This window comes from Astatotilapia calliptera, chromosome 13 (assembly GCF_900246225.1).
Source record: "Astatotilapia calliptera chromosome 13, fAstCal1.2, whole genome shotgun sequence".
In the NCBI taxonomy this organism is placed as follows: Eukaryota; Metazoa; Chordata; class Actinopteri; order Cichliformes; family Cichlidae; genus Astatotilapia; species Astatotilapia calliptera.
Window position 1 is genome coordinate 5,672,221 of NC_039314.1, and position 11,567 is coordinate 5,683,787.

Below are 11,567 nucleotides of genomic sequence, written 5' to 3' on the forward strand. Positions count from 1 at the left end.
TGATTAGAAAATGTTCACTGCGACCTCTTGAAAAGTCAGAGATTCAGCAATCCCTCAAAGTTACCATTACAGTTGACCATTACACAAAATTTCATCTGCTCTGGCCGCCGTGCTAATCGGAAGCAATGAGACGAGATGGAGACTCTGATGAGGAAGAAAATGAGATATAAGGACGAGGTAAAAAAGATGAAGTCAATTTTGAGTATGAGACTGATTGGGGGTGGCTATCTGATCCTTGTCGGTCTTCCTCTTTGATTGCACCTTGTCATCGTGCCTCAGATCTGCGTTTTTGAAGTCGATGGATAATATAATGGTTTACTTTGTGATCAGCACTGAATGTAGGAAGCGGCGCATGTAGAGAGGTCTTGCATTAGAAGTAGTGAGGAGGCTAAAACTGATTCAGTGGCTGCAACAGCTCCCATGTGAATGGAAAGGCAGTGTGTTGATAAATTAAGCCAAATAAATTAGGACGGGGACTCATTTTGTGCCAGACTGACAATTAAAGATGCCTTGAGATTCACCCAGTGATAACATCCATCTTCTCTTTTACTCCATTAAACAGGCAGCAATCAAGGAGATTGACACAATGAGTGCTTATGAAAAAAGATCACATCACATGTCTACTTGAACTAATGTTCAATTATCTAGTTTCCTCTGTCTACTGTGGAAAAATACTTTGGAAGTTTAGGACATAGGTTGACAGATGACTTATACGGGAAGATTGATACCGCTCTTAAATCTCATTAACTAATTATAAAAAAAAAATGTTTTTGCACTTTTATTTATTTAGTTATTCATTTTGTTTTGATATTTTTCCATACTAAATTTGAAGCATGAACAGATCAAATTTATTGTTGAATCTGAAGTTTGAGGGAAGCGAGCAGGAACTCTGGAAACACAGATGGTCTTTGAATCACGGGCATCTTTCATAAAAGCCATTTGTATACTCTTCTTACATGCACATTGCTGATGATGCCAGCGGTACCACTTTACAATAAGTCTCCCCTTATAGAGGCTAATAAATAGTTTATAGCTATATTATTAATTAATCTGTAAATGCTTTATAAACCATTATTAATGGTTTATTATGCATTAGTTAAGGGTGAGAAAAAGAAAAAAAACTGACCGGTTTCTTGCCAAATAGTGAGCCAAATGTGTTCACCTATATATTTCATCTAGAGTTGCTATATTAAACATTTCAGACTAAGTTACTATCCTGTAAGCACAATCAGCATTTGTAAACATATTTTTTATCATATAAAATTGTACTTCATAAATGCATTATAAATATCCACAACTGTCAATCGGAGCTTTGTTGTAAAGTGTAAAGCATAAAACCATTTATTAATGAATAATAAATATTTATAAATGCCACATGGGAGACTTATTGTAAAGTGTAAAGCATAACACCATTTATTAATGACAAATAAACATTTATAAATGCCACATGGGAGCCTTATTGTAAAATGTAAAGCATAACAACATTTATTAATCACTAATAAACATTTAATTGCCAAAAGTGAGTCTTAAATGTATAATGTCACCATTTATAACACTTAGACCTAAATTACAATCAGTGCTTGAAATAACATTTAACTACTGTCAAAAATGTATTGTAAGAGTAACACATGTAACATTAAATGTGTTTTTTAAAACACCAAACAGTCACCCACTCCAAAAAAAGTTCATGCCAGACTGGTTCAAACTGGAAATATTTTTTGTATGTCCTTAAATAAGCGTCCCAGTGGTCCATCAGGGTGTCGCGAACCAAGCCAAGATGACCACTCAAGAACCATCAGGTGTTCCTCCAGCAACTTCTCAGTGCGATTTCCTCTTAGTCTACGGACATGTCCTTTGATGGTCATCCAAGCCCTTTCCATATGCTGTGTATGACTGCCAGATTGAGGATCTACAAACCACCTGCTGTGATTTACAGTGTAATGTCTGTACCCTATGTTTGTCAAAACATTCTTGCAGGCTCTCCACTCATCACTGATAATGGCACTACCCAACTTAACATGCTGTCTGATCAGAGGAACAAGGTGGCGCCTTGATCGTTTTTCAACAAGTTTTAACACGAGCCTTCGCCTTTTGTCTTTAATTCCCATCATTCCAAATACCCATTTCTTCCTTTTCCATGCATTTCCAAAGCGTCCACGTGCATACTGAAAACAAAAAGAATAAAATTAAACAGAATTAAAATTAAAAAGAATAAAATTAAATATCTACAAAGAAACATTCAAAAAGATGGTTGCTTCTACTAATTTTTTTTACTTATGGTAAAGGTTTCCATGTTTAGAGGACACATTCAGATCTGCATTGATTCTAACAAACCTGTCTGAGAGTTTACCAACCTTTCGCTGATGACGGAGACAGCTTTCATCTATAACCACAAATTCTCTGTCACCACCAAGACGGTGTCCATTGTTTATTCTGTGTCTTTTAATTGCACGTATACAAACATGTCGAATGTGTCTTGCCATGCTACTTAGTGTTCTGGAGCTGCCAGCCACTTCATCATCGATCATATCTATTTGTCTGAGCCTGAGCCCTTGTGAAAATCTGTGATAGAAATTGAGGCAATTATTACTTACTGAGGCCCTAATTTTATTTCACAAGTCTCGTATTGGTGTTCAATTATGAAAGGTGCATTGCTATTAATGTCTACATCTACATATACCTGTAAATGAACTTCATCCAACTGAAAAGAGATGTTTTTGATTTCTCAAAGAGGGAGCTAGTTCTAATTGTTCTGGAAACTTTCCTATGACTTGCTCTTTTGTAGCACCTGAGAACATATCAATGAGTTAAGTAAAGAAATGGACCCTTAAACAAGAGCATTAATTGAAAAGATAATCACAAAATTAAGTATGAAGAAAATAATAATGAAAAGAGGTTAATGCTCCCTCTTGCATTGATAACCGAAATATTTTGTTATATTTACTACATGCACTACATTATCATGCATTATACATACCACATATATTGGTCTTTCTTCACCACGGAAATCATTTTCATCTTATGGTGACAAACAGGACATCTAAGCTTCTTTTTTAGCAGGTGTTTCTTCTGCAGCCATTTAATGAGCCTTAGTGCCTTATATTTAGTTTGTTTTCCTTCTATTCTGGCGCGCAATCTCATTCCCAGAGACATTCTGGTGGGAAAAAATGAGTAATTTATTTTATTATCACCTCGAAACACCGTAAAATACTCTATGGGAGTCTAGTGCAAATCGGTTCAGAGTTAAAGAACTTCACATGCTATATAAAACAAGCCCTATAATCAAAAATAGTCCCACGCAAAAAAGAGGATTGTCTCACCTGTTATAATGTATCTCCGACTTTGTTATGTAGATCTAACCCGCTGGATTCATGCTAAAGAAATATGTTCTGCCGCCAAAGGGAGGGAAAACAAATTTAATTTAAACGCAGAGGAGCTTATACAACCATCCAATCACAGTTAACTTTATTAAGGAAAGCCCCTCCTCTCAGAGCGCGACAGGCAGTGGAGCGCTCTGGAAGGTCAAGCCAAAGGGGCACGAACAGACACACTGAAGGCGCTCGTTCAAGTTGCTGCACCATGGATGGAGCAGAAGATAAAAATTTGTGTGCGTCTGCGACTTACACAGTTAGCACACGTTCGAAGAGATACAAAAAGCAGAGACTGGATGATCTAGATTGCACTAAGCCAACGACGTCAGCAGTTAGACATGAAGGTGAGTATAATGCTAGCTAGCTAGCTACCGAGCCATTTGGCTGCTAGCTACAGTGGCTAACTAACATCACATAACATGTGAATAGCTCTATTACTATTGGTTATTCCAAACGATTTATATCACTTAGTTGTATATTTTTAGTTTTGTTTATGTGCATCATTAAATTTATATTAAACACCCTGGTAAGGCAGTACACATAAGAATTATTTGCCTTGTTTTAGAAATGCCTGAACCACCACAGGTGTATATAACATAATTTTTACAAAGTGGCTTTTTATAAATTCCAGTTGTAACCGTTTTTAATCAATATTTTATTTGAGTTTCCCAAGTTTAAATTATAAATTATTTTAGTATTGTAATTTAATAATTGTTTGTTCTTTAGATTCTTCTTCTAATCCTGCCCCTACTGCAACTGCCCTTCTTAACAAGGAGCGAGAGAAAATGACTTTTCTTAAGGAGAAACTGGAGTGGCAAAAGAAGAGAATTGAAGAACTGGAAGGAGAGAGAGATTTTCTCCGAAGTCAGCTATCATCCCTTACAAGTATGAAACTAGACTTGTTCCATGAACATTGTTTTTATTTTACAGTCTTCAAATAAACATTAGATAATTTATCAATCCCAGTGAAGTTCCCTTATTGTCATTGTGTTGATTAAAAGATTTTAGTCAGTTAACTTTAAGTGTTGTGCTAGTTCATTCCTAAAGAGATCTGGTTCCAAATTCAGTTCAGCCAGGTCTAACTTGATTGATTCAATTTCATAGTTCATAAGATCATAACTCCAACTTGAACTAGTAATGTAACAGCCTTACAATCAGAATTAATATAGGTTTCATATATATATATATATATGTATGTATGTATATATATATATTAGGGGTGCAACGATATTCGTATCGATATTGAACCGTTCGATACAGTGCTTTCGGTTCGGTACGCATATGTATCGAACAATACAACATTTGTAATTTATTTTATCAACTTTCCTTCTGACTATGCTGTCTGTGTTGAGCGCTCAGTGAATCTGCGTTCGACTACTCCGCCTAGGCTGCACTGTCGAGCGCAGATCCACTGAGCGCTCCACACAGACAGCATAGTCAGAAGGAAGAGCACAGGGCACCTCCCGCACCCTCATTCAGATCTGGCGTTTGGAATTATTTTGGTTTTCATGTGACGTATGACCCTGAAGGTAAGCGAGTCATGGACTAAAGTAAAACAGTATGTTGGATGTGCCATGCAATGCTCAATTACATGGGTGGGAACTAGTGTGTTAGCGCAGTTAGCTCGTTAACGTGTTGGCCGTCTAGCCCCATGCACGGGGCGATCGGCGGTAGCTCGTTAACGGAGATTTGCCGTGTTGTGGCGTTAAGGTCATTTCAACGAGATTAACCTGAAAGCACTAGTGGGAACACAACGAATATGACTGCACATTTACGCCGACATCATCCTAGTGCAAAGACCAAAACAACAAGCATGCTACTAACTTTAGCCGAGTCATTTAGACAGCTGTTAGCACATGATTCTCCTTATGCTGCTGAGAATATAGCCCAGAAGAAGCGGATAGTATAGCTTTTATTTTGGAAAGAGACATTTCTCTGTAATAAACTCTCTTTTCCAAAGATGAGTGATTCCTCAATCAGATACAGGGCTCGCAATATCGCTAGCCCGACGTCCCGGAGCTAGCGATTTTTTCAGTCGGGCTACCAAAATCTATCTCTTCCCTGCCCGTTGGGCTATTGTAGGAAGGAAAAATATATGTCAATGCTTTTGCATTCTTTCAGAAATGTAGCTGGGTAATTATGTCATTGGCATCGGTGAGCCTCTGTCAGTATGTGACATATTGAAATCGCGTTTGAATTTGCGCTTGTTTTTTTGCTTTCACTTTGCAATCCTGCGAACTGTGTATAGAGAGCGACAGCACTGACCTGTGAGTGATGATAATTTGTGCACCAATTCCTCTGACATCGTCTTATTAATCGTTAGCTTATATGCAAACATGACAAGTGAAATCTCCCGCAGCAAGCTTAAACATGTGAGAGGTTGATCGCGCAGAGAATCGCTGAGCTTATGTGAGTGCCTGTGTAAAAGCAGCAGAATATATATTTTAGTTCTGCTGAGCCAAATAAGACAGGTCAGGGTGAAGAAGTGACAGCCAAAGAAAAGCTTACCACAAAACGGAGAAGTTATGACAAATCAGACTATAAGGCAAAAAGAAAGTGCAGCTTTATGGTTTCATGGACAAAAGAATTTCTGTGGCTGCAATATGACGAGCTAAATAACCAGGGCTGCACATAAGTGGTCCACAGGTGCGCATTCGCTGTCAAAATAAAAAACACGCACAAGGGTTAGGGTTAAATTTAAAAACTGTACTTTTGAGTTAAAATATATATTTATAATTTTAATAAATGACAAATTAAAAAGGCATGAACATTTTTTTTGTATCGAAAAAATATCGAACCGTGACACCAAAGTATCGAACCGAACCGAACCGTGAATTTTGTGTATCGTTGCACCCCTAATATATATGTGTGTATATATATATATATATATATATATGTGTATATATGTACACCTTATTCACATGATGATTTTCTATAACAAAATCCTCATTCTCTTTAAGCACATAAGCTTACTAAATCATCAATTGTGTAATTGAAAAACAGGGGACTTGTTTCTAAAACCAGCCATTTTGTTGTTTACATCCTGCAGAGCAACCTAAAGACGAACCATTCAATGATCCATTTTCCTCGAAGGCTTCTGAAAACTCAGATTCATCTTTCGCATCTTCATCTGTATCGTCTGTGTGGTCATCCTCATCTTCATCCCCAAAGAAGCAAAAGCACAAATACAACAAAAAGCATTCAAGAGCCAAGAAACCCAAGAAGGAGCAGAAGAAGCTCCGGCAGCGTGGTGAGCAAAAGATTTTGGAAGAGAAGATTTTACAGAAGAGGATACTATAAATGTGACATAAAAGATAGTATTATGATTTTAATTTGTTCTAAAAATTACTCTGTGTTCACTACGTCATATATACATATCTATCTGTGTGTGTGTGTGTGTGTGTGTGTGTGTGTGTGTGTGTGTGTATATATATATATATATATATATATATATATATATATATATATATATATATATATATGCTAGCTAGCAGGCAAGGCATACATGGAACGCCATAACCAAGTGGCCGGCATAGTGTACAGGAACATCTGTGCCGAGTATAACCTGGAAGTCCCGAGGTCAAAATGGGAGATGCCCCCAAGGGTGGTGGAGAATGACCGAGCTAAGATCCTGTGGGACTTCCAGATACAGACGGACAAAATGGTGGTGGCTAACCAACCGGACATAGTGGTGGTAGACAAACGGAAGAAGACGGCCGTAGTGATCGATGTAGCGGTTCCGAATGACAGCAATATCAGGAAGAAGGAACACGAGAAGCTGGAGAAATACCAAGGGCTCAGAGAAGAGCTCGAGAGGATGTGGAGGGTGAAGGTAACGGTGGTCCCCGTGGTAATCGGAGCACTAGGTGCGGTGACTCCCAAGCTAGGCGAGTGGCTCCAGCAGATCCCGGGAACAACATCGGAGATCTCTGTCCAGAAGAGCGCAGTCCTGGGAACAGCTAAGATACTGCGCAGGACCCTCAAGCTCCCAGGCCTCTGGTAGAGGACCCGAGCTTGAAGGATAAACCGCCCGCAGGGGCGTGCTGGGTGTTTTTTTTATAGATTAGTATGCTTTGAGCATTTGCTTTTCTAATTATTTGCTTTGTTTTCATTTTTAGTTCAAACGCCAAATGACATTGTGCAGCGATACAAATCCCTCCTCAAGACATTTCCAAAGACGAAGACCATGACCAAAGCTTTTCAGAAGCATGGGCTCGACAGGAACACTGTTGTGTCCACTTCATCAGTTGGGGAGCTTGCTATTGCGGTCCCCAATGTCTACCAGGAGCTACTGTCCAACAGGCCTAGTGGAGAGACGGTACTAGCTTTTGCTAAGCGATGTGAGGCTGCAATTCAAGGCAGTGATGAAGTAAAAAACAAAATAGAAAGTATGAAGGCCGCTGGTACTTTGCTTCCAATTCGAAGAGGGAAATCTGTCTGAAACCCTAATTTGTTCTAAGTGGTTTTGTTTTTTGAGCATATTGAACTGAAGAAAAGATCTGCAAAACCAATCATTTTTCAAAGATCTGTTCACATATGTGTTGAGTTTCCACACAACTAAGAGATTTACCTGTTAGTTTATTTTATTGTTTTTTTTTTAATGTTTTGATTTGTATAAATGTGTGTAGAGTAAATAATACAGCTGTGCAGTTTCAGTTAAGGTATAATAATTTATTATATTATAATTATTATAATTTTCCTTTGTTTTATGCCAGTGGTGGATTTAGGGATGGGATTTGTTTCCTTAATATAGTTTTAGCTATCTTTAAAGGGCTTGTATATAAGTTTAGCAATGCTAAATAACTGTTGGTGCTTTATACTTTTTATAGTAATGCCTAGTAATACTTAGAAATGTTTGTTGATCATAAATAAATGTTGACATGTTTTAAACTTTACAACAAAACTCTATTTTGTCATTTATAAATGTTCAGTAGTCATAAATAAATGGTGTCATGCTTTACACTTTACAATAAGGCTCCCATTTGGCATTTATAAATGTTTATTTGTCATTAATAAATGGTTTTATGCTTTACACTTTACAATAAGTCTCCCATTTGGCATTTATAAATGTTTATTTGTCATTAATAAATGGTTTTATGCTTTACACTTTACAATAAGGCTCCCATTTGGCATTTATAAATGTTTATTTGTCATTAATAAATGGTTTTATGCTTTACACTTTACAATAAGTCTCCCATGTGGCATTTATAAATATTTATTATTCATTAATAAATGGTTTTATGCTTTACACTTTACAACAAAGCTCCGATTGATAGTTGTGGATATTTATAATGCATTTATGAAGTACAATTTTATATGATAAAAAATATGTTTACAAATGCTGATTGTGCTTACAGGATAGTAACTTAGTCTGAAATGTTTAATATAGCAACTCTAGATGAAATATATAGGTGAACACATTTGGCTCACTATTTGGCAAGAAACCGGTCAGTTTTTTTTCTTTTTCTCACCCTTAACTAATGCATAATAAACCATTAATAATGGTTTATAAAGCATTTACAGATTAATTAATAATATAGCTATAAACTATTTATTAGCATCTATAAGGAGAGACTTATTGTAAAGTGGTACCATTTGATATTTATTCATTGGGCCCTGGTGTAGCCCATCAGTGCACAGTGCAGCGTCTGAAACAAGCTGCTTTATATCTCTGACAGCCTCTTACTAACAAAAGATGTGAACAGCAGGTAGGTGGAGCTTCTGCATTCACAGCTGAAGCTGTGTGCCTCAGATGATCACAGAGATTTTGGATTTCTGCTCTCAAAGACATCATATAGAGCCCAAACAAGAAGAAGAAAATTTTCAGTAATGGAGCATTTAGAGCAGTCTGTAGCCCAAGCTTTAGACTCAGAGGTATTACTTGTGCAAACACTAAACAGTTTGCATATCATGCAAACAGATCCACAGAAGACACCATCGCCATAGCCCTCCACTCTGTGCTGAGCCACCCAGACCAGTGGCAAAGCTATGTGCAGATGCTCTTTGTGGACTACAGCTCAGTCTTCAATATAATCATCCAACTGGTCACTCTTGGCCTCCCCCTTCTCACATGTGCCTGGGTAAAAGACTTTTTTACAAACTGGCTCCCGACTGTGAGACTCAGACCTCATGTCTCCTCCACTCACACGCTGAGCACTGGCTCCCCACAGGCCTGTGTGCTTAACCCCCCTTATGTAGTGTCTCTATAGCCACTACTGCAGTTCAAGCCCACATCATCGACCTCATCATGAAGTTTGCTGATGACACCATGGTAGTCGGACTCATCTCAAAGGGAGACGAGGCAGCCTACAGGGAGGAAGTCCTGAAGTTGGCAGCATGGTGTTCAGAGAACAACCTGCCACTGAACACCAAGAAAACCAAAGAGGTCACTGTCGGCTTCAGGAGGCACAGCACTGACTTAGCCCCCCTATACATCAACGGGGAGTGTGTCAAGAGGGTCCACACCTTCAGGCTCCTCATCTCTGCTGACATCTCCTGGACAGACAACATCACAGCGGTCATCAAAAAGGCCCAACGGCACTTCCTGAGGGTTCTCAGGAAGTACAAGCTGGACTCCAACTTGCTGCTGACCGTCTACCGCTCATCCATAGAGAACCTGCTGACATACTGCATCACAGTATGGTACGGCAGATACACTAAGGCGAATAGAGTGAGGCTTCAGAGAGCAGTCAGCGCAGCACAGAAGATCATCGGCTGCCCTCCCTGATGGACATCTATTCCTCCCACTGCCTCAGCAGAGAAACAAACATTACCGGGGTCAGTTCCCACGCTGAGAACTAATTTTAACCTGTTCCACCTGCTTCAACCTGCTTCCCTCAGGGAACAGCTACGGGTGCATCAGCACAAAGACTCAAGAACAGTTTCTTCCCAAAAGTCATAACCACCCTGAACTCATACATGCACTGATAACACAGTTCCACCCCCCATTCCAAGGACTTCCCTCTATAAACCACCACTGTGCAATACTTAATTTTACCTGCAATAACCCAAACTGTAAATCTCTATAGTGACACTAAAGGCATTCTATTCATTTCTAACCTCAATATCAGAAACCTTAAAACTGTTTAATATGAGCAACAGTGATAGTAATATATGTAATATATGACAGAAAGTACAGTAGCATAACAGCTCCTGTTTAAATCTAGCTTATTTTAAGGGATACTCTACCAATTTTACGCACAGAGTATGTTTTGCACTTCTTATGAAAGCAAAAAGTTGTATAAAGTCTTTGGTGGATCCAGAGGGAGTTCCGTGAAGTCTGCTATATCCTCAAGCAATGTCACTTAGCATTTGAGGGTCTGAAGACAAGTTTTAAAATGGAAAAGATCTAAGGGTGTGGAATTAGACAGAAGAGGGCTTTCCAGATCATCGTAGCCTGCTCCTTATCTCTGCTAAAGGCAAAGAGGCCTGAGGCTATGTTAGCCGCTACTAGCATTACACGCCTAAAAGTCTGATCAAACTGACTGAGTTAATGTACGTAAAAGAGGAAGAAGTAACATCAGCAGTGTTACAGTGTTACATCAGTGTTACAGCTCCACAAGATTAAATCAGCGTACTAATCTTTTAAGCATTGAGACCAACCAGTGCTTCTTTTTGTGTGTGAGGATAACGTTAGCCTTTGCAGAGGACAGAAAACGTTGAAACTGATCAATGCAACTTTAGGTTAAATTAGGTCAAACTGATAGGATTATAACAGTGGGACTCAAACAAACATTAACTGAAAAATCAAAGCTGTTGCCGTTTTGTAATGCAACAGATTTCACACCTACTCTCCCTCCATGGAGTAAAACTGACTACGCAGAAGCTGCCAGACATGTTGACAATGATCTCTTTTTAAAATGATGATTTAGTGATGGTACATTTTTAAAGTGCTGCCTTTAGCAAGCTAGAAATGCAAGAAAAGGAAGAAAGCAAAACTCTAGATGTTGCACCTTTTTCCCTTGTGGAAAAGTGTTCTTATCCAAGAAGTCTAAAGGTAGTATTTACCAGATTTTGTCAGCTTGCATCATCAGCTCAGTCCACTAGGAAGCCATGTGGCGTGGCCCTCGAGGGTGTCCAGACATAGGTGTTTATTCAGCATGAAATGAGGTGAAGCCTAAAAATACATGGGGGTCATGAGGGCAGCTGGGCAGGGTTAAATGGTTGGCCCTCCATTCAAAGAGCCACAGAATGAAG

General features: G+C 38.7%; 1 long non-coding RNA gene and 1 pseudogene across 1 annotated transcript; one reads left to right on the forward strand and one right to left on the reverse strand.

The window, feature by feature from the left end:
- Positions 1–1,590: 1,590 nt before the first annotated feature.
- LOC113035068 (uncharacterized) lies at positions 1,591–3,385 on the reverse strand. Its single transcript, XR_003274276.1, has 3 exons — positions 3,321–3,385; positions 2,355–3,154; positions 1,591–2,165 (listed from the first exon to the last, which is right to left on the reverse strand). It is a non-coding gene; the product is annotated as an uncharacterized LOC113035068 (long non-coding RNA).
- Positions 2,213–8,079, forward strand: LOC113035067 (coiled-coil domain-containing protein 106-like; annotated as a pseudogene).
- Positions 8,080–11,567: the final 3,488 nt, after the last annotated feature.